The sequence below is a fragment of the Microtus oregoni genome, unplaced genomic scaffold, assembly GCF_018167655.1.
Source record: "Microtus oregoni isolate MIOR12 unplaced genomic scaffold, Mior012 000024F_ref0000369, whole genome shotgun sequence".
In the NCBI taxonomy this organism is placed as follows: Eukaryota; Metazoa; Chordata; class Mammalia; order Rodentia; family Cricetidae; genus Microtus; species Microtus oregoni.
Window position 1 is genome coordinate 35,242,397 of NW_024543083.1, and position 23,735 is coordinate 35,266,131.

A 23,735-nucleotide genomic window follows, 5' to 3' on the forward strand; every position below is an offset into this window, starting at 1 on the left:
GGAATTAAAGCAGTAATGTTGGATAAAGTTTAACTGGTTATTGTTAAAGTAATGCAAGTTGCAGCTGGAGAGATGGCTCCATGCTTAGGAACACCAGTTCAGTTTCTAACTCATAGGATTTCAAGGTCTCTAGGTATGTATGTGGTGCATATACTGGAGGCAAACCCTCACACATATTTAAAATTAAAAATAAAGTCATTTAAAAATAATCTAACTTTAGTTGTCCAAATTTCCAACTTAAATAATTTGCAAGTAATTATTTACAACAAAATTTGTGTGGTTACCTATGCAAATATCCATTTGGGGGTTTGCTAGGGCTATAGCAGAACTACACGTCTCAATTCATGTTCAAATCTTAGCATTAAATATAAGATATATGGAAATTGCAAACAAGCAATATTAAAGTATATCTTATATTTAATGCTAAGATTTAAAAAGCAAATAGCCTTTGCAAGACAATGTTGCATTGACAATCAATAATCAAAAGAACATTTTTGTTAGTTCTGTATAGATTATAATATAAATGGAATTAAATATGCAATACTCTCATTTGAATTTTGCTATTTATAACTTCTAAGATGTATAATTTTTTGCTTTTAGTCAGACTGCCACAAGACACAGGACAAAAGGTCAATCATAAATCATAAGTCTAGATAACAAAAGATGACATCTGGGGGATATCATTCTCATAAAGCTAACCACCAGACTCGGTAGGTGGTTCATCAAGTGAGGGTACTTGTTGCCAAAACACAAAGACGTGAATTGATCCCAGAGCTTCCACTGTGGAAGGCAAAGCCAGATCCAGCAAGAGGTCCTGTGTCTTCACATAGAGGCTCATAAACACATACATAAACAAAAGTAATGAGGCTAAAGGAGACAGATATTTGGATTTCTCACATTTTAATTTTATATTTAATTTTTATGGTGTTATCCCACCAAAATTTAGTTCCATTTAACACATTTTTTGATAAATATAGAAAAGTCTAATGAATGAAAATATCTTTAGTGCTATGACAAATATGAAACAGCATATATGGGGCACCTGGGTTTGGTATAGCATTCTTCCACATGGCTATTGAATATATTTATTCATTGGTAATCCTCAGGCACAGGCCTCAAGAGTACAGAAAAAAAGAGGTTCTATGAGTGAAAGTAAAGTAACAAAAAGGTGTTCAGTAGGAAAGTTCTGGACTTGTAAGTTTGTAAGAAATTTCAAACAGGCTAGAGCAATGGAGAGGAAAGAACGAAAGAAGATTGGAGGACTCATGACAGCAAGATGTTAGCTGGCTATCCAACAGCTTTCAAAGCAGTTAGTCTTTTTTCCACCATTATAAAAAAAAAATCCGAGACTGTGAAATATGTGAAGAAATTAAATATATATAAGCTACATAGTAGAGATTCAGAAACACTGATCTTACCTTTGTCTGGCTTGAATTAAGGAGTCTTCAGCTGTGTTATTCACATGACTCCAATTCTAAAACATTCGAAATTAGCTTTGATACTATAAAAGCAAAATATAACTATTTAAATAGTAAAGATCACATTTTAAAATAATTATTTTAAAAGAATTATTTGGGATACTCTGAAAAGCTTAATTTTAGAATCAATTTAAATCAAAATAAATATACTTAGAAAAACAAAAATAAGTTGCTAGTTTCTAGTTTGATACCAATATTAAAGTCTGTAGAAATGGCTGAGTGGTAACACTTGCTACTCTTGCAGAGGATCCAAGTTTGATTGTCAGCACACAACCATCCACAACTCCAACTCCAGGAGATCCAGTATCCTCTTTGTGCTTTCACAGACACCTGCACTCTCCCAAATACATAGCTGAATCCATGCTTATAGTAAAAAAAATAAAAACATAACTTAAAAATACTATTATGTGACACATCTTGTAGTTAAATCTACAACATTCAAAGTAAAATAAAAACCCATTATTTAGTATTGTGAAATGTAAATGTACAGCTTCCATCTCCTCAGCTAAGAAATGAGTCCCACTGAAATCACAAATGGAAGTGATTAAAACACAAAAATATTGAAGCTCAATCCTGTTCCAAAATAATATTTATGGAAGACTCATGTTTATTCATGATACAGAAGAAGGTTTGACAAATTGGCTAGTGTTTGTTATTTTCCAGTCAAGTATTCTTGTTGCTCAATTTTTTTCAAAGGTCCTGAGAAAAGTTCATCTCTAAAGGCAGCAGAGCATAACCCAGAAACTTCCCCATGCAGCATTTAGATATACAGTTGGTTTTGTTCTGTGTACAGGCAGCGAGAGCTGTGAAGTATTTCCAGGCCCTAGGTTCTGGGGTGTGTCTGCACTGAAAACAGAAGATTGAGTTATATTTATTCTCAGTCACAGATCTTGAGAAACACAGAAACTTTTACTTTTTAATGGATTACTTATTTAAATATTTTGGCCTTCTCTATAATATTCTTAAGCATGGAGTCCCATGCAAAGATCCCTATGCTTAGATGAGAGCATTAGTAATCTACAGACTTACCATAAGACAAGCCCAGCATTTCACCAGAGCACACCCCTGCCTCCTCAGCCCCACTCCCAGTGATAAATAATCAACATAATTCTTTGGTTAATGAGGTAAAGGAAAATGAATATTAGGGTAGAAACTACAAAGTATAAGCCATAAGCAATGTAAGTGTAACCAACGCAGATTATTATTCTCTAGTTCCCAAAAGAGAAACACCCAAAGATTAAATCTGTACTTGGTTTTTTTTTAAATTTATTTATTTATTAAGGATTTCTGCCTCGTCCCCACAACCGCTTCCCATTTCCCTTCCCCTCCCCCGATCAAGTCCCCCTCCCTCATCTGCTCGAAGAGCAATCAGGGTTCCCTGACCTGTGGGAAGCCCAAGGACTGCCCACCTCTATCCAGGTCTCCTAAGGTGAGCATCCAAACTGCCTAGGCTCCCACAAAGTCAGTAAGTGCAGTAGGATCAAAAACCCACTGCGATTGTTCTTGAATTCTGTACTTTGAAGATCTAGCTTTTATTTGGAACAGACAATAGAAAGAATTTTTTTCATAAAGACAATTTCTTTTAAAGTTAGAGAAAAATAACATAGACTTGTTTGGGGGTGGAATGCATTTTTTAAAGGATATTTCTTTGTATATGTTACAGAGAGGAGCTGAAATCAATGACTCCACTTATATAAAGTATAAAAGGAATTATTACATATTTAGTTTGCTTGTTTGGAGAAGACAGGTTTAGGAAAAAAAGAAAAAGATAAACAAGAAAGTTCCAGAAGTGGGAAACTGAGTCATATTCCTGAGAAAGAAGACACCCATGATACACTCTCCACAATAATGACAGGCAGAAAAATTTACGGAGATAGTTCACATAACACACGATCTGTTCTAGGAAGGAGCTGGAAATTGGGATGAAAATTTGGAGTCAGTGGCAAATAAAACAAGATGTAACCATGGAAACACAAAATCAAAACATAGCCCTGTATTGCTGAGAACACTGTAGGCTTCTCAAATAACAGAGGATTTCAAGCCACCCTGTTCAGTTACTGAAGCCAAGTGCAGCCTCAGAAGCAAGGACGAGCCTAGGACATCCAGGAGACTAATAACACCTCATTTATGACAAAGTCATCTTTTATCTTGAACTATGTCACTAGCAACAAGAGCCAAGCCATTTAGCTGTTATGTGTTCCATTATTTCTTATGTGAAATAATATTAAGCACATCTGACCTTGAGAGTTGTCATAAAGAAAATGAGTACCACTGGAAATATGGAAAGTTATCATGTTAGCAAGCAATTGCATAAAATTCACAACTCAAAATTGTGACGAAGACCTCAACATGGCTGCACCCCTGCCATACAGTTGAAGAAGGTGTGTGTGCCTTTTTATAATATAAAATTAAAATACTTTTTAAAATGCTACAAACCCAAAGGCAGATAGATAAACACTGAGCTGACCTTTCAGCTATGACCTGACATTAAAAGATACACTTCTGGCACTATCAAAATCCAATTTCAAGATGAAACGGTGAGCTACTTCATCAATTCCAATAATACATCTATGTTTCTTCTAAAACAAATAAGCCCCTAAGTCACTGTAAGAAGAACTAGGTTGATATGAAATGCACGGTGCAACCTACATGCCTCGCCACCTCCACCGTCTTAGGGGTCCCTGTGTATAAGCTGAAAATACTGGTCTTTTGGTACTAGAACTATTAGCAGAAGTAAATAAGAGATTGTATGGCAGAGTGTCTCTCGTGACACAGTAGCATTCACTGATCAATACAAGTGTGTTCTAATGTACTTTCTGTTGGAATCATATTAATTTGGTTGAACATTTTGGTTTTTGTCTTTACCCTTAAAATTCATTCACTGTTTAACCAAATCTCTTTGATTCAACAAAATATTGCATAATTGTGTAAACTTTGGAGACTGTGTTATATGGCATCATATGTCTGAATGATGCTCAGCACAAATTGTATCCCAGACAGATTAAGTCCTCAGAAAAAAAAAAAAGCAATAGAGAATTACCGGGATTTCTTATCCTCAAGGCATTTCTGGTTATCCCTGATCAGGCACTAGCAAGCTGCCTGGCAGCTGAGAACACCTTTTCTGTGCTTACTCATGGAACATAAAAGTTAAAGTAAGATGTGGTCCTTCTGTTATTCGTTTCCTAGAATAAGACTAAAGTCATAAACACATTTACCAAACCCAACAGAGTCCTTCAAAACACCACCCCATGTGAGATCTCTTCTCCAAAGTAAGAGAAGAATTTCTTTAACACTTCTCTATGCAGATGTTATATGTTCCTATTTTTAACAATTCTTCCACCAGAGTTTGATATTATTTCTATTTTAGGAAGAAGAGGAAAGTACATCATTTTCATCACAACCTTCCCAGACAATACTGGAATAATTTATTTTGCTGTTCTCTCCCAACATCGTTCTTTGCCTTGGGTTGGTACAATTCAAGCATCTGTTGTGTTACCTATGAAAACTAGAAAACATCTCCCCAGAAGCAGCTGGGATCTCAGGAATATGTGCAGGAACCTATGATGTGAGGACAGACAAAATGAGTAGTTCCATACAAGGTCCTCTCCTGTAAGAGTTTGCGGGTGAAAAAAATAAGAGTTTGCAGGTGGATCCCTATTGGTGCTACAGGCTGAATGACTGCACAACCCTAGCATGGATGCTGCGAGTGGCACAGGTTGGCGCCACTGAAGATCTTACTGATTCCTGGGTCAAAAATGAAAAGCTGAGATCATAGACAAAAACTGTTTAAAATGACTTCTGAGTATTTTGATTTAAAAACTAAACTTCTTATATTTATTTATATTTTTATTTTTATTGAGCTCTACATTTTTCTCTGCTCTCCTCCCTGCCTCTCCCCTCCCCTACAACCCTCTCTCAAGGTCCCCATGCTCCCAATTTACTCAGGAGACCTTGTCTTTTTCTACTTCCCATGTAGATTAGATCTATGTAATGACAGAGAAATCATAGAAATTTGAAAAGTTCAAAGACTCTATGATTACAAATGTCTTGTTTAACTACTCTTCAGATTTTATTTTAGACACGATTTGATCCATCTTATTTTAAATAATTCCAAAACTTCTCCCTGCCACTTTGTTGGTTTTTCCTGGTTTTGACACTGTTTTTCAATTCAGTATCTTCACTTGCAGCAGAATATTCTGTGATATAGGCCAGACATTTATTTTTATAAAATAAGTGATAGTACTTAAATCATCAATAGTAGAAATTTCTAATTATTCTCTATTGCTCAGAGACTAAAATGGAATTATCTTTGCCTAGAATTCAAGGTACACTGCTAACTTTTACGTGGGTATAATTCTAAACTAAACTCTAATTATTTAATTATGGGGAAAAAATCTTCCAAAACTAGTCTTTCCGTATTTTCAGAAAAGGATGTTCTCTTTTGCTTTTCTGCGTAAATAAAATTCTAAACATTAAATTTTCAAATATTTACAATAAGTGATAAAACAAATTCCAAGGATGAAGATAGTTAAATCGGAGAAATAAATACCACCAATAAACATGAGACATTACTTTTCAGTGTTGTAAGACATGAAAATATATGTAAGTTATATATTTCCAACTCTCATCAACATAGCTGTGTAAACAAGACCTGAAAAACATTGATGTCAATGGACACACTAGCATAGAAGCTCACATGCCCTCAACAATAGACAAAGATCTAAGGACAACTTTAAAATGCTGAGAGCAGGAGAAACAGTCTTCCCCCCAAAAGAGGACACCAACTGATTATCCAACACCAAATAGTTACCCCTGAGATAATATGCATCCAGGAAAAATTATGCAGGCTGAAAAGGTAATATTTCTGTATTTAAAAAGTGTGTGTGTGTGTGTGTGTGTGTGTGTGTGTGTGTGTGTGATGTGATTGTGTCTTTGTAACAACAGTTAAAGAAAAGGGAAGGACAAAATGACATAGTTATAATTTCAAAAAATAAAATAGCATATTTTTATTTTTGCTTTCAAAAGAAATTTTCTTATTTCCTTACACATAGCGAATTGCCCTAATAGTGTACATTAAAATCTGTAGTTATAACACTGCTCTTTATACATATTTGATTTACCCATATTAGATTGACTATATGTGACTGCTATGCTTAGTAACTACTAAAGGAAATGTCAAAGCATGTCTTTGTTTTATTTTGTTTTGAGAAAGGATATCACCTCACAGCTCTGGCTGATGTAGAACTTGCTATGTAGAGCGGAGATGGAAATAAATGTACGTTTCAGTGCTAGTCCTATGCCTTGTGTTTTGAAAAGTCTCTCAGCTATTTGTATGGGTTGTATTTAACAGTTCATCTTGGAGTACTTTAGCTGAAATTTATTGTGATTTCTTTCCCATTTTATTTATACTTAATTGTAGAGGAAATAAAATCTTTATTACATTCAGTTTTCATGCTAGGAAGAAATATTTCTTCTCAGTAAATTCTGTTTTTATGTCTTTCAGTGTTTGTAGAGTTTTCTTTATATGAGTCTATATATTTGTGTTGCTATTATTTATAATTTCTTGAGTTCCTCTCTGTTTATTACCAGGGTCTGGTTTTGGAGCATTTCCTAAGAGGTTATTACTGATATGTACAGAAGTTATTGGTTTAATTTAATCAGACCACTTGTGTAATATTTTACATATGTTTTATTTTCAGGCCATTTACTAGGATTCTACTGGCAGATAATTGTATTTCTTGTACATAAGTTGTGGCCAGAAATTGGAAAAGCCCAAACGCATTGGGTTGATCATACACATAACCCCAAAGAGTAGGACTTCAGTCATTTATATCATTTAAAAATCTACCATGTGTCATATGGTTAAATAACGGGCTTTCATATATCACGAAGTAAAACTCTGACCTGATTGTCCTATACAACTTAGATTTATAGTAACGACTGCATTGGTTTAATATAGCTAATTAATTGTTTATAGAACTCATTGACAAATAACTCAGGCTTATCCAAAATATTAGTCTAAAGTCTACAGACCCATTCTCACTCCAGCCTCCCAAAGAATGGTATAGATTTATAAACAATAGGGAAAGTTTAACTCAAAAATATCCTTATTACCGGTAATCACTGTAAAAGATGTTTCAAGATCTGAATACGGAGGTTATATAAATCATCATAGTTCTGTTATTAGTATCATGTTTATCAAGTGTGTGTAGTGTGCGGTGTCTTGTACATTTGCAACACATAATAGGTGTTGAATACATGATATGTAAAACAAGAGGAAAGTGAGTAGTCAGAAAGGCAAAATGTGACATAGAAATAACCATTAAAATAGTCCAGGGATTCAGATTAAACAGAAAAATGGGGGCAGCTACATCCTGCCTACTCCTTAACCACATTTGCACTGAAATATAAGAATTGAAGAAAAGCAGTGCACTCTGAGGAAATCACCCAAAAAAACAAAGTCATCTTTTCATTATTATTTTTAATTAAAACATAATTGCATCATTTCCCCTTCAATTTCTTCCCTCCAAACCCTCCCACACAACCCCTTGCTCTCTCTTTAAATAATGGTTTCTTTTTTTGTTATCAAGATAGATGGATAGATAGATGATAGATAGATAGATAGATAGATAGATAGATAGATAGATAGATACATGAATATAGGAAGATACACAGAGATATGTAGATTGATCGATATACATTGTCAAAATATATAACTACGACCTGATAAGTTTGTTTACTATTACTCATATATATGGGTTTTAAGGGCTGACCACTTAGCTATCTTTTTGTTTGTTTGTTTGTTTTCTTCGTGACAGGGTTTCTCTGTGGCTTTGGAGCCTGTCCTGGAACTAGCTCTGTAGACCAGGCTGGTCTCGAACTCACAGAGATCCGCCTGCCTCTGCCTCCCGAGTGCTGGGATTAAAGGCGTGCACCACCACCGCCCGGCCCACTTAGCTAACTTAAAGTGGCCAATGCCAAGATGAAGTCCTGAAAATATTGTTAAATATGAGGAATTATCAGGTGCATTTGGAGTTGATCATAAATATTTTGAAGCTTTGAAAAATACACAATTTTTTCAAAGACCTAATCTATTGGAATTTAATAGTATTTCAAGGTCCTGATCTGCCTTTAAAACTCTTTACATGGACATCTGTTCATTGCAGTATCAAAAACTACTGAAGCGGGTTTGAAAGATGGCTCAAATGATAAGAGCACTTGATGCTCCTGCATTTAGACCAAGATTTGAATCTCAGCACCTACGCTGTGGCTTACAACCATCAGTAACTCTGGGTCCAGGGGCTATAAAACTCTTTTCTTACTTATTTCACTACCAGGCATGCATGTGGTGCACAGACAAGCATAAAATAAATAACTATAACAATTAAATAAATAGAAAATAGTGAGAAAGACAAATGTGGTAGACATGGTATCATAATTTCCAAATTGATGGACAAGCTCACTTACAGAATTATTTTGCAGACAGTGCCACAAGCATTGTGCTGACAAGAGTCGTCATTTTAATCATATTTACCTTTATGTTTATGACTAATAGAACTACTTGATTTTATCTGCTTTCATTTACACTTAAGAAATAAAATATGACTTGATTATGAATCACAATATTCTGATGCATCTTCTGAGATAACATTTTTAATTCCTCTTGGAAGCAATCTCCATGTCTTCTTCCAACATGACTGATACTAAGAATCCAGGACCCAGTATAAAAATAGTGTACTCAAAGATGTGGCAAGCATTTGCAAACACATAGACAGTTTATTTTAATACAAAATTCCATGGGGTATATGAGGTCTCTTCACTAGACTGCACATGTTCTCCTCTAGATATTATCAAATGCTCTAAGTAGCATCAGGCCCTTTGCAGATCTCTGTCACTATGAATTTTCAATATTTGGCCATGCAAAGACAATATCTTCAAATTATCTTTTTAAAGATCCCAGTGAAGAGGCTTGGGGTTTTAAATTATATTGTTATTATTCTCTCTATACTCTCATGTGATTATGTCCTTAAATGCAGAAGCAGATGTTTTTGCTTTACAGAATTATTTTGCATAAATACATTATTTTCGTGCAGCAAGTCATAAATTCACTCCTTTATAGCAACATTCTACCTCAGAACGATGGAGCCCATCAACTTCCTGCCAATATGAATATTTTTCATAATAAGAACATGAATGAAGCGTCAAAGATTAAATTTAGGTCTCGGGCGATTGCTGTTTCGCTCTCAAACTTATGATATATGAGTGAGGCGAGAGAACTTTCAAGATCCACAGAGAGAGCATTTTTTAACAAAGTCAGAATGCTTTACTGCAAACTAAATCTGCACTTGGTTTAGATGTTAATCTCAAAACACAAAGTAAGCACTTTGAGTGATTCTTGTGTGTGTCAGGCTCCCACTAAAGCAAACTGCCTAGATGGGATTTTATTTTCATAGTCTTGTGTTTCAGAAAAAAAATAATTAAAAAGAGAACTTATCTTAGAAAGTCTTGTAAAAGCCATTTTACGTATGGAAGTTATAGAAATCAGGAATAACTCTGAGACTAAATTGAAATTCCTGGATAAAACACAAAAGCATCCTTTTAGAAGCCTCAAGGTCGTAAGAAATCCCCAGGCAGGGAGTGTCAAGGGAAAAGGCACAAAATTTCCTTTTCTGTGAAACCTTTGTTTCTTGAGAATGTTGTACCTCACTTAGATGGAGAGAACACAGAGGATAAGGGGGATGGAACCTAGAGTCGGGCTTTGTTCAAGTTGAGATGTGCAGAAAACTTGTCCATTAAGTTGAATCAAGAACAGCTACACTGCAAGGCATGGTGGCCGCCCAAATGACCCAAATTGGCCACCCAAAATGACATTGATAACATCTCAGCATCCGAGGTGATGTCACAAGCTTGGCAGCCATGTGGGTGGTGATCAGCTCACAGAGGAATGCTAGTGGATGCAACTGGTATAAAGAGAGATCACTGACTCAAGAGAGACCACTTTCCTTCCATCACATCGTCTCAAAGCCAAAAAATAAAGTCATGCAAGAATGAGAGAGCAAACCCCCAGCAGCTGACAAGTCTGCCAGTGTCTCAATTTACACTTCTCAGTCTTCAGAACTGCAAAAAAACAAGTTGCTATTCAGTCTATAGTGTTTTACTACTGCTACCCAGCTAAGTTAGGACCCCACATCAATAAAAGCTTCTGTTTCACTCACCTAATTTTAACATTTACCATGATTTTGTACTTCACTTCTACCCACTCTCTTCAATCCTTTTAGTGTAGAGTTTAAAACGCAATTTGACAAGCATCTATAACCATTTAAGTAATTCTAACATTGTAAATACATGTTCAATTGTCCTGGTTTTTTTTCCAGCACTTGTTAATTATGGTTGTTTTGTTAAAATTGGGATCTTAGTCTCTTTTTTACTCCAATAACTGACTGTCACAGACTGGAAAAAGTATCATCAATAAAGCCAGTTTCCAAAGCCTCTAGAGACTATAAAGTCTAGTTATGTGATGCTGCATCACACTTGACAAATAAGACAGAAGGAGAAAATTAAGCTCAGTTTATCCTCTTTATCAGGAATCATCACCTATGATAACTCATACATGAGCCTACACACTCAATTGCCTCTTCAGTTTTCTCCTCTTAAAATTGCTCAGTGACAAATTTCAATATGAGGTTTGGAGGGGATGCCCACTTTCCATCAAGATCTAAGATCTAAGATCTGTTTGAATCACTTGAGTATCCTCTTTTTTCTAGGCATTGTCTACCTCTTGTAAATGGCATCGATCTGATCATCACAGAGTGCCGCATGCTCTGGTTTAGCTGATTGCTTCCTTGGAGTGTTGGTAACTTTTTTCATGGATGGTTTTTTTTTTTCATTTGTGGAGAACACAAACTTGCCTTCCAATCTTGATACAATAGTGCTTTGTGTACCAAGGCCTCTACTTGAGTGTAGCAACACCAACATGTGGAAGCTCAATTAACATTCCCGAAGAATAAAGGGTTACTTCTGAGACACTCATCCAGTTCATTATTAGATGCTCCAAACTATTAGTTGATGTAATAATACTTACATTACCATATATCTAAATCTAATTACAGAAAGATTTAAGAATTAATGGACTTTTAACTCATTATTTTACACTAATGAACTCTTTTCCAATTAAGCATCATTTCTAAATCTTAAATCAATCCTCTGTGTATACAGAAAAGTCTCATTTGCAGAACAAATCTTTTGTTTTTCAGAGCAGAGTCTATAAGTCCTTAGTGTGCCTTTAGTGTGTAGACATGGACGTCACTAAATAAACTCAGAGTCAGGACAAATATATGCTTTTAAACCACAAGTTAATAAACATATACTTAATTACTAATAAAAGTACTTTGAGGTGAATATTATTTTAACTTTTTCTTCAAGTTATTTACATTAGTCCTACTAGTCAATATCAACAATTGTGATCATTCTGCCTGCCCAAATGATTACTTCAATGACTCTATTACTAGCATACTAGAATATTTTTTATTTTTGTTCTCTTTTCTGATTTATTTATTTTACATCTCAAATGCAGTTTCTCCTCCCTCCTATCCCATTCAACTCTTACCTCCTCTTTGATCCCCATGCACTCCTGCTTTGTTTCTGTTCAGAAAGTGGCAGCTCTCCAGTGGGTATGGAGATAACAACAAAGTATGGCATCAAGTTGTTGTAAGACTAAGCACCGCCCCTTGTAAAAGGCTGAGAAAGATATCCAATATGAGAAATAGGTTCCTAAGAGCCAAGCAAAGTATTAGCAGCAACCCCTGCCCCCATTGTTAGGAGTCCTCCAAGTAGACCAAAATACACAACTGTCACATATAGAGAGAGACCCATGTCAGTCCCATGCAGACTCCCTGGTTGCTGGTCCAGACTCTGTAAGTTCCTATGAACCCAGGTTAGTTGTATCTATGCGTTTGCTTGTGGTGTTTTGACCCCTCTGACTCCTCCACTCCTTTCTCCCTCTCTTCAGCAGAATTGCCCAGACTCAGACTGATTGTCTGTGGGGTTCTGTATCTGTTTTCATCAGTTGCTGGATGAAGGTTTTCTGAAGACAACTGGGGTAGCCACCAATCTGATCACAGGAGATGTCTAGTTGAAGCTATACATCCATTTTTGCTAGGAGTCTTAGCTGGGGTCATGCTTATAGATTTGTGGGGGTTTCCCTTGCATCGGATTTCTACTTGACCCTGAAATGCATCCCCTTTCTAGTTATCTATTTCAGTTCCCTCCCCTTCCATCCACTCTCCAACCTGATCCCTCAAGTTTCTCTATCTTCACCTACCCCAGTTCATCCAGGAAATCTTATCTAGGTTGTTAAATAAACAAATATAAGTGATAATAATGAGTTTAAGTGGTTTTTTTTCTTCTGACACAATGTTCTGGATCTGTCAATCAAACATGATGCCACAAATTATCAAACAGATCCATTTTCATCATCATATCTTATGTGTTGATATTGTATTGGCAAAGCAGATACAAAACATTGGGATTTCTGCATGAAAGAATAGTTGGTATTTACTTATTGGCATATTTTTTATATTACAGTGGTTAAATTTTAGTCTATCAAATAACATGTTATTATTTATCTGACAAGTGAAGATGAGATTTGAGAGCTGCAAAGGTTACATTGTTGACAATTGAGGGGTGTGCACCGCTTGTGACTTAGGGAATCCTCTTTGAGTATCTAAATGTATCTTGAGATATGTGGCAAAGTGAAGGTAACTGAAATCAAAGCATATTCTTGAAATATGTCACAAAGCAAAAGGGCCCCCACATCAACGCAATAGAATTTTATCTTTATTGGTTCTGTGAGTTTTTAATAAAAATGATCTTATCCCTCATTTGAAAAGCTCCAGTAAGCAATATTCCCCTGACAACTCAGGCAATTCACAAGGAAAAAAATGACTCTTATATTCATCCCTAGCTTATATCTTTACAATCTGAAAGTTCAACCTTCAATAGTCACATTACTTCCAAGGTTACTACTTACATGAATGTTATATCAAGAATGGGAATATTGACAATTATTGTCTGAAAAAACATTTATTATGCATTGCAATGTATATGTGCATTTGTATTTTTAAACCCTGTTTTTTATAGTGACACCTATATCCAATCACACTTTGCAGTATTGCCCACATACCTGTATACTCAGTGAAGAGATGTATATCAGGACATCCCATGCAATGTCAGACAACTTGAACCTAAGCCTAGAAAACCACTCTTTCACAATTTATTCTACTAATATATTGGGATTATCTGCCTTTGGACTACACTACATTATATTTGGACTACACTACCTTCTGACCATATGAGTCTTCTGAGTCAGCTCTAGAATTTATCCTCTTGTGCCATAAGAATTTTACATCTTTCCCTCTAACTGCATATAACAGATTTTCCACATGATTGTTTCCTGCTGATTACATTTGTCCTAGCTTCTCAATTTCTATGACCATACTTTAGCCACTTACCTTCACATCTAGAGTGGATATTAACAAGAGTTAAATGGCCATTAAACATAAGCATCCATCAGAAGTGACACGGGTTGAATACAACAGGCACAAGTATCTTAACATCACTGCTTAGCATTTATCCTAACATACTAAGCTTCTGTGTTCTCTTAAAAGTGTGTATCTATATATAATACTAATTTTGATCTGAATTTTACTTATTTTTCCAATTAAAAATATGGCTTGTGAAAACAGGATTACATTTCCATCTATATTCCCATCGCCTTCAAAAAATTGGACATGAAATAAATACTAAATGTTAAAATGTACTGGCTTTACTTCAAGGAGAATAACTTTGAATTATAGTTTTAATTTCTTGCAAGCCACTGACAAAAGCGTTAAATTATGACACAGGAAGTCATGCTGTTATTATGTTAGGAAAAGCTCTTGGATTTTCCAGGTTGGTCAATTTGTGTTTAAATGGACAGAAAGTAGTAGCAGTGATTTCTGCCTTTGTTTGATAGCACCTGACATAATCTATAATGTCAGACAAGCCTATACATTCCAAACCTTCTCTCACTAAGAACCACCAGTGAGTCATAATTCACATATCAATAAATGCTGTTGGAGATCAAATGCTGACTCCAGTCAATAAATATTCAAATTTCAATCAATAACAGATTTCTGAATAGCACATTACATTTTATGTTGTTCTTTAACATGTAAAAGCTTAAAAAAATTAAAATTGTGTCTAAGAGAAGGTATAGAAAAGATAATATTATTAGCAACAAGTAGAGAAAATATAGATATTTTATGATGAATAGGAAAATTTAGTTTTAAATATTATAAGCAGAATACCCATGGATTACTTAAATGGGAACGAAGTACCAAAATTCACATGAACTATTTTCTTGTTATAAACAATGATTCTAGTACGAATACTCGAGATTGCTGTGAAGAATTCTAGCGTGTGTACAAAGTATTTTTTATCATACTTGCTAGCAATGTGGTAAATATCAACACATATTTTTTAATATTGTTATTCACTTCCACCTCAGAATATAAAATTATTTTAGAGTATTATATGTTTTCCCATCAAAGCAAGATAAAATATGTGGATGCAATGGAAAGTCTTTCTTTCCTTTGATAGCAGAAGAAATTAATTGAATCAACTTTTGAATTGGAAAATATTCAAGTTTCTCACATAACATAGTATGGTATTTACATATAACTTAAGCATACGTTCTCAAATCTTTTAAGTGATTTATACGTGACTTATAATGCCTAATAAAATGGAAGTGCTAATCACACAGTTACAGTAGTATTTAAAAATCAATGAAAATTGTCTAAACTCTTCAAGATAGGTGAAAATTTTTGGAAGAATGAATCTATAAGGCACACATATACACATGCACACACATATGCCCCATAAATCCACTCACATGCATGTACACACACACACACAAACCACACATATGCATAAACACATGATTGCACAAACCCAAACCACACCTCTAAATAAACCACTATATGATGATAAAAAAAACTGAAAATGTTCTCATAGCACAATATCATGGTTTGCAATTGAGAAAAATTCTTCTCATAGATCTGTCCTTTAGATAAGTTTCACACAGTCACTTTACAATGTCACAGCTATTTTCCAAGTCCAGTGAAGTATGATGTTCATACACTATACTATATTTGCAGCAATCTGTCTATCATTCAAGAATGAACTAAGAAAGTATAAGTTCTATTTGAATGTAATTATTGTAATGGAAGATAAACAGTGGCAAGATAAAAATTATGCTATACATAATACAGATGGTCATCATAATAAAGGAGAAACAACTTACTTTAGAATGTATTGCTTTCTCATGAATGAAAAGCAGAAAAGGTATTTTACTTAAATAAAAATTTAGGAAGAGCCTTTGAATAATCAGTGAACTTTCATTTTGTTGGGATGAAAAGAGTGGATGTTTTCCAGCTAAAAACACCGAGAGAACGCAGCAAATGGGAAATTTTTAGGACAAAGCCAGGATCCACATTGATGTCCAATGTGGTCAATGAACTGAGCTTAGGAATTGTAAACAACAACAAACCCCAAAAAACCTAAAACAAACAAACAAAAAACAGCAAGTATAACCACATTGAGGTCTGAATTTCCCTGTGACCAGTATGGCCATGTATATGGGCATGTAAACTGAGTTCAGAAAGTTGAGGAGAAAATTCAAGCTTCTAATCAGGAGAATGGCTTTCTTTAATCTGACTTAACATGAGAGACAACAACATGCCAACACTGTGATTTATATGAAGGAGAAAATAAAACTGAGTGAATGTAGTTTTTCAGTAATAGGATCAGAATTATATAAATTATTTGGCATGTTGAAAATGTTCAGGGAAAGAAGGAGAAGCAAAACATATCACATCAATATATTTAAGTCACCGATAAAGAAAAATTGAGAGACTTTAACAGAAGTAGACAAAAACAATAACAGAAAGAAAATAATCTTGGTTAAAACATGACTGGTTTTGATTTTTGACCTTAACCTTGCGATACAGCCATTTGTATATAAATCAAACCATGAGATATTAAAAAGATTGAGGGTGGAAATCTAGATTTTGGAGTGGTCCATGGAGAAAAATAGAGTATTTGGAACTGGGAAAGACAGTGGAAGACAGGGTGACGAGACTGCTTTTGCTTGTGTTGGTATGATGAAATGGTAAAGAGTAAATATGCAGTGTGTTAGAGATATAGAAAAGGAGACTCATCAGAAAACCAAGGGAGTTGAAGAAAGAATTGGACCAAATGTTTTCTGCCTCCTCCAACCCGTATGTGTTTCGTCCTGACAAACATTTGCTGCCCAGTCCTCAGATGTGCAAACAGGTGTTAGAACAAGGCACAGAAAACGAGATGGTCAGGAAAATCACTAGTATGGCAGTACCTCCTAGAATCAAAAACTATTTTATAATTTGGAAAGAGGGGAGCTCATGTCAGGTAGGAAGGAGCTGGGAATTTAAACAGCAGAGATAGGGCTTGATTTAGCTGGGGTTACATGGATTTCAATCCCCAGCCCCTACAGAAAAAATCAGGAATAAAGTGCCTGCATGTAACCCATCATTGGAGGCAATAAAATCCTGGGACTCCATTGGTTAGCCAGCCTAGCTTAAATATCCAGCTTGGACTTCAGTTAGAAACCTCCTTAGAGGAAATAAGACAAAGAGGTAGACAGATACAAACAACATCTGTACATTTCTCTCCAACCTCTGCATGGACACATAGGGGAGTGTACCATACACCACACACACACACATATATACGTACATAGAGGGGAAGAGAGAGAGAGAGAGAGAGAATAAAATATCGCCTATTTCTGTTATTTTAGAAAAAGAGACACCATTTTTATTTTGCCCTGTGGTAAAAAACATTTCACTTCCAGCTATAACATTTATTACATGCCTATTATCATGTATCATGCTCTGTACACTGGAATTAGAGATACAAAGGAGAAAAGATATGCTTCCCTCAAGGAAATCATAATTCAGCAGTAAGAGCAGCACATGCAATAAGTATGTGAAAACAACCACTTCATGAAACTCCCCCATGACAGAACTCTGAACTAAGAATTATGTAGCTAGAGATTGGGGTCCTTGATCCCAGTCCTGATGCTAAAAGGAGAACTCTAACTAGTCCACAAATGTGTCATGCATGTTCAGACTGACCGGGAGTGTTGTGGAATACTTTTTTGTACACTGAGAAGATGTATCTTTGAGGGGGAGCCTTCTGATAGTTTTGATGTTGTTGTTTGTTTGTTTTGTTTTATTTTATCTGTATGTTGTATTTATGTCTTTATTATTTTTATTTATTTGGTTTTTCGAGGTAGGGCTTCTCTGTGTAACAGTCCCAGCTGCCCTAGAAGTCGCTGTGTAGACCATGCTGGCCACAAACTAACAGAGATTCATCTGCCTCTGCCTTCAGAGTGCTGGGATTAAAGTCATATGCCATCACTGCCTGTCCTGATTGGTTTAATAAAGAGCTAGATGGCCAATAAGTAGGCAGGAAGAAGTTAAGCAGGACTTCCAAGAAGAGAGAGAAAGAGAGGAGATTAATCTAGGCTTGGCAGAGACGTCAGAGGAAAAGGAGAGGAAACAGGAGGTACAGGATGGAAGAGAGGTAAAACGTAATGAGGTAAAATGTAGGTTAACATAAATGGGTTAACTTAAATTATAAGAGCTAGTGGAATAAGCCTAAGCTATAGGCCTAGCTTTCATAATTAATAATAAGTCTCCATTTCATTTTTTGTGAGCTGGAGGCCCACATGGGAGATGTGAGAAAACTCACAGTAAATAGGAATGAAATCAAAAGATGCTGCAAGACATTAATAAACAAATAGGCGATTGAACCACAGCTATGATTCGGGCTCACATTTTGTCAGCAAAGGCGAAATTTTATGATGGATATGACTCGCTTAAGTCAAACTAGAGAATCACGTTGTAGGAAAGGGCAGACCTTATTTAGCATTGGTAGATAATGTTGAACTAGAGACACTCTTTCCAAGTATTTTATTAAGAGATGGCTAGAAACAGTTGTTCTGCAACAAACTGCCCTCTTTGGGTCCTTGCAAAACCTAATAAATAGTTGCAAATTTTAAGTGATAAGACCAGGAGAATTTGAACGTCATGCTGCTCTGGAGGAAAACTTAATTTCACAAAAATCACTTTTACTAGTAACATAGAAGCATAAAGCTATAGGGAGTGAAATAGGTATTTCTTGTATCCAAAATTTCAAAAGCCAGGTAGGTTATTTAGGTCTTCTCTCCTCTCCTCTCCTCTCCTCTCCTCTCCTCTCCTCTCCTCTCCTCCCCTCCCCTCCCCTCCCCTCCCCTCCTCTCCTCTCCTCTCCTCTTTCCCTCTCTCTCTTCTTCTCTCTCTCCCTACTCACTCTTTGCCATTATACTTTGCCTTCAACAATATAATATGCCAGAGTAATAACACAAATATCTTTGTGTCTATTAACTTAAATTTCTATGGTCAATATAGGTTGGTGAGGATTAAGTTGCTCATTAATACTCAAACAGGTTATGCTGGGACTTAGCTCAGTGTAAATGCTAAACAAAGGGGTTTGTTTTCTACACATAAAACCCTATATTCAACTCCACCTCCAAAAAAAAAAACGGTAGACAAAGGAGCTGTGAGATTAAATAGAGTTGTTAAAAAAAACAAAGATTACCGAAACTATTCAAGAGAATGGAAGCTCTTTTGTGACCAAAAGCAGGCACTTTGCTCTACCTGCTCCACATAACTTAAAACCGAAAGCTGCAAAAACACCGTTCAAATCTACAGAGAACTACCAACAAGGAGAACATTGGGCAGTTGTGTTCTAGCTCCAGAAGAGACCTATACAATTATAAGAGTTTAAACGGCCCCTGGAGGGAGTTTAGATAAGCACCAATAACTTTTGATTTACAGTGTAATTTTACTCTGAAATGGTATTCCGTGGGAAGCTATTAATTTCCATCTGGGGCAGTCATTACAAACATCATCAAATTCCATTTATTTTCAGGGATGGGGCTGTCACTTAAGTATCTTCCTATTTTAGTCGTTTATGTGTATACTGAGTGGAATTACACCATGTAGAATTTAAGTGGTTACACCAAGTTCTGCATTATTTGATCAATTTTTACTTCGAAACTGAGTTAGTATTTAAAGTGTAGTGTTAATAAAATTTTCAGTTTTTATGTAATATACTGTTACTTTTCTGCAGTAAAATTAGCAACCATCAACAAATTAGTAGCACATTTTTCCTTAATCTTTTGAAGCCACTTGATTTATCTATTAGCAAACTCTAATGTTTTAGACAGTTAACATTCAAGGAAAAGTTGAACAAGCAGTTCAGGCAGCTCCCCAATCTCTCTTTCTGATTTTATTAATACCCTGCCTCAGGACCTCACATTTGTTAAAGAGAGAAAATCAAATTATTATTTGCTAAAGTTCCTAGTCTAAACAAAGTATAAGCAGACTTTGAACCTAGTCGTATTCTTCAGTTCTGTACACATAAAAGGCCAAACATCCCCTGTTTCCTCTTGACATTGAAGCTGTTCCTTCGGACTCAGGGCAGATCTGAGATGACTGAGAACCAGCCTGGGAGATGACCTTAGCACCATTTACAGTGAGTGTCTCTAATTCTTTTGGGAACCTATTCCTCATACTGGGTTGCTTTGCCTAGCCTTAATACAAGGGGAGGAGCTCAGTTCTACTATACTTGATATACCATGCATTGTTAACACCCTTGGGAGGCCTTCCCTTTATGAACAGAAAAAAGGAGAAGTGAATGGGGTGAGTGGAGAGGAGAGAGGGGAAATTGAGGCTGGGATATAAAATGAGTAAGAAAATTTAATTAAAAATAAAGCTTTCTTTCATCACTAACCACTCTCCAACGAGTAAGCCATTACGGTACATATAAGCACTCATACTACTAACCCACTACTTGTTTTCTGAGTAGTATCCAGTGTACTAAAACTGTTTCCATTTTTGCCTTCCTACTTATGGAAATTTTGTTAAGTAAAGGGAAAAGAATCACTTCATTTATGACTCATAAATGTCAGTGAAGTAGTGTCGATTTGGGTTGTGAAAAAGAAAAACCATGTGGTTTGAAAGCAAATTGTATCTGTCTAATAAGGATAATCTTATCTAAAATTAGACGCTATGATGAAATGTCTCTCGTTATTTATCAGTCATTAATCTGTTATGACTTCAATGCCAGCATTTAATACAGACCTTTAACAAAGGTATTATTAAGTGATAAGAGCCAGGCTTTAGAGTCAGCTGTGGGTACTCAGAAGTGAAGAAAACCAGACATGACCTTGAGTTTGTGGGGTTTATAGTGAAAAAGACACAAACAAAATAGTCACGCTGATGAATACACAAAAGTACGAGGTGAGTACTAATAAATAATGGGATAGAGTTTCAGGAAAAGAATCAAAATCCTGACTTGGACTTGGGGACCATGTAAATAATGGTCAAACTGAGTCAAGAGGGACAATTACCCATGAATTAAGAGAAAGTGATAAGAACATCCTAGCCGAGGAAACAGGAGGTGCAAACGATATGAAAAATCAAGGAGAAAAGAGACCAATGCGATAACAGTGAGAAGAATCTAGTCGGGGACTAAAGGGATCAAGCTGGACACACAATCAAGCCTCACTAGTGTTTATTATATTACTACATAAAATATTTTTAAAAAGTCTCCTAGGAATATCAGAAGGTACAACTATAAAGTCTCGTCAATAGTGGGAGCTCACTGATTCTGTACTGACAGGTAGAAAACCTGCATAGGACTGAACTAGGCCCTCCGAATGTGGGTGACAGTTGTGGGGCTTGAGCAGTTTGTGGGACCACTGGCCATGGGTTCAGTATTTATCCCTAGCTCATGAACTGACTTTTTGAAGGATATGGAGGGATATGGAGGACTACCTTACTCAGCCTAGTTACAGGGAAGAGGACCTTTGTCCTGCCTCAAGAGATGTGACAGATTTTGTTGACTCCATGGGAGGCCTCACCCTCTCTGAGGAGTGGATGTATGTTGAGAACACTTTCTGCTCCTTCAGCCAACAGCCTTTAAAATATTAGCCCACTGGGGCATGGTCTCTTATACTTTAAAAAGCATCTGGAACCATGCACTCTCTACCTCTTGCTTCCGGCTCCTGTTCCGGCTGCTAGACTCTCTGTTTTCTGTTTGGAATGAGATAACTGTTGTTTGGGATGGTGATCTGTAAGTGTTTTCCCCTCCAATAAATAACTTTTTTATTATCCATAATTCTTAACTGGTGTGGGATTGTTTTGCGGCTTCAGATGTGCATGGTGGGGTAGGGAGAAATTTGGGGCAAGCAGCAGGAGAGGAGGGAGAGGGAACTGGGATTGGTATGTAAAATAAGAAAAGATTGTTTTAAAAATTAAAATAAAAAATAAAGTCTCATCAACATGACTGCCTAAACACGAGTTGAATGAGGACAGCAGTAAACATGCTAAAATGGACAGGAGGTGGGGTGGACTTAGGGGAGTGCAGCAGGCCTCAGCACTACACAGAGAGCTACAAGCAACTGAGGAATGCTGCAAGACGGAAATGGTCTGCCCTAGAGAAGAACAAAGCAACTCTTTTCTTATACAAATGGTCAGTTCTGAAATATACACATATAAGCCTCTGCACCCCAATAAGCCTCTCCACGGCCGAGTTGGTAAAACATCTAGAAAATCACAGGAGCCTTGGGCCTCTAAGTTAATGACTTAGAAAGGCCAACTTGCCCAGTCGGAAGCCAATCTTAGCCTGGCAGAGAGCAGGTGTGGGGGAGAAGGATGTTTTCCAACTATAGGCTTGTGAGGGACAAAAACAATTCCAGAGTGGAACCTACAGATAAAAGGTTTTTACACCTCGATAAGAATCTCCACCGAAGAAACAATACAATCAGACCAAATCAAACCAAATTAGAAAAAAAGCCCAGGATTAATGGATACAAAGTTCCTGGATGAATCTCCAGCCCCACAAAAAGGAGACAGGAAAGGTAGACCAGAAAACCACGTGTCTGTTTTCTGTTTTCGGGGGGGGGGGGCAGTTTAAATACCCTGTAGGAGTAATCTTGAGCATCTCTGGGGGAGGAGTCACCATTTGGCATGGTTCCTGAGATGCAGCAGGATTTGGAGAGAGATGGGGGAAGAGGCTTGGGTGAAGCTTCCACCCAAACATTTCAGACTCTGTGGGTATATGGATACCAGGGTCTAGGATGAAGCTTCCACCTGAACAACAAGTAATACTTTATAAGAAGAAAATATTATATGTTTGTGTGTGAGAGTGTGTGTGTGTGTGTGTGTGTGTGAGTGTGTGAGTGTGTGCGTGCTTGTGTATATGTGTGTGTGTGAGTCTGTGTGTGTATGTGTCTGTGTGAGTGTACTTGTGTATATATATGTGTGTGTTCATGAGTTTGTGTGTGCATGTATGTGCGTATCACAAATATAATAAGAGGCCATGGGAAGGAGTGGAGAGAGAAAAGGGAAGAGGGAAATGTTGCAAGTATATTACATTCTCAAAAGCTAAAAGAAATAATTTTTAAAAATACGTTTAGTACAAATTTAGCTTTTAGTATCTCAAAGTTTTAATTTAAATATTACTCCTTAAAAATGACTACTTGAGGCAGTGGAGAAATGGCTCAGAAGTTAAGGGCGTTGATTGCTCTTTCAGAGACCCTGAGTTCAATTCCTAGGAATCACATGGTGGTTCACAACCATCTATGATGAGATCCAATACCCCATTATGGTACACAAGCAAACATGCAGACAGAACACTGTATACATAATAAATAAAATTGATTATTTGAGGGGTAAAGCAATGACACCTTTGGGAGTACTGGCTGTTCTTCCAGTGGACCCATGGACAATACCCTGCACCCACAAGACGGCTGACAATTAAATCTAGTTCCAGGAAATATAACACCTTCTTCTGGTCTCTTTAAGTACCAGATATGCAAGTGGTGCCTATGAGTATATGTAAGGAAAACACTCATAAAATAGTTTTTAATAGTAAAAATATTCTTTGAAAGATTTTATGCTTAAATCTTTATATATGTAATATTCTTATTGTAAAATTGTTTACATCTATCACAATTAAAAGACAGGTCTTTTAATTGAAGTGAGTTGTCTCATTACAGAACTCTAACCATCCCAGTTTCCCAGTGTCTGTGGCATTTTTCTTGTGTGAGAGATAGTGTTAAACTAGGAAGGA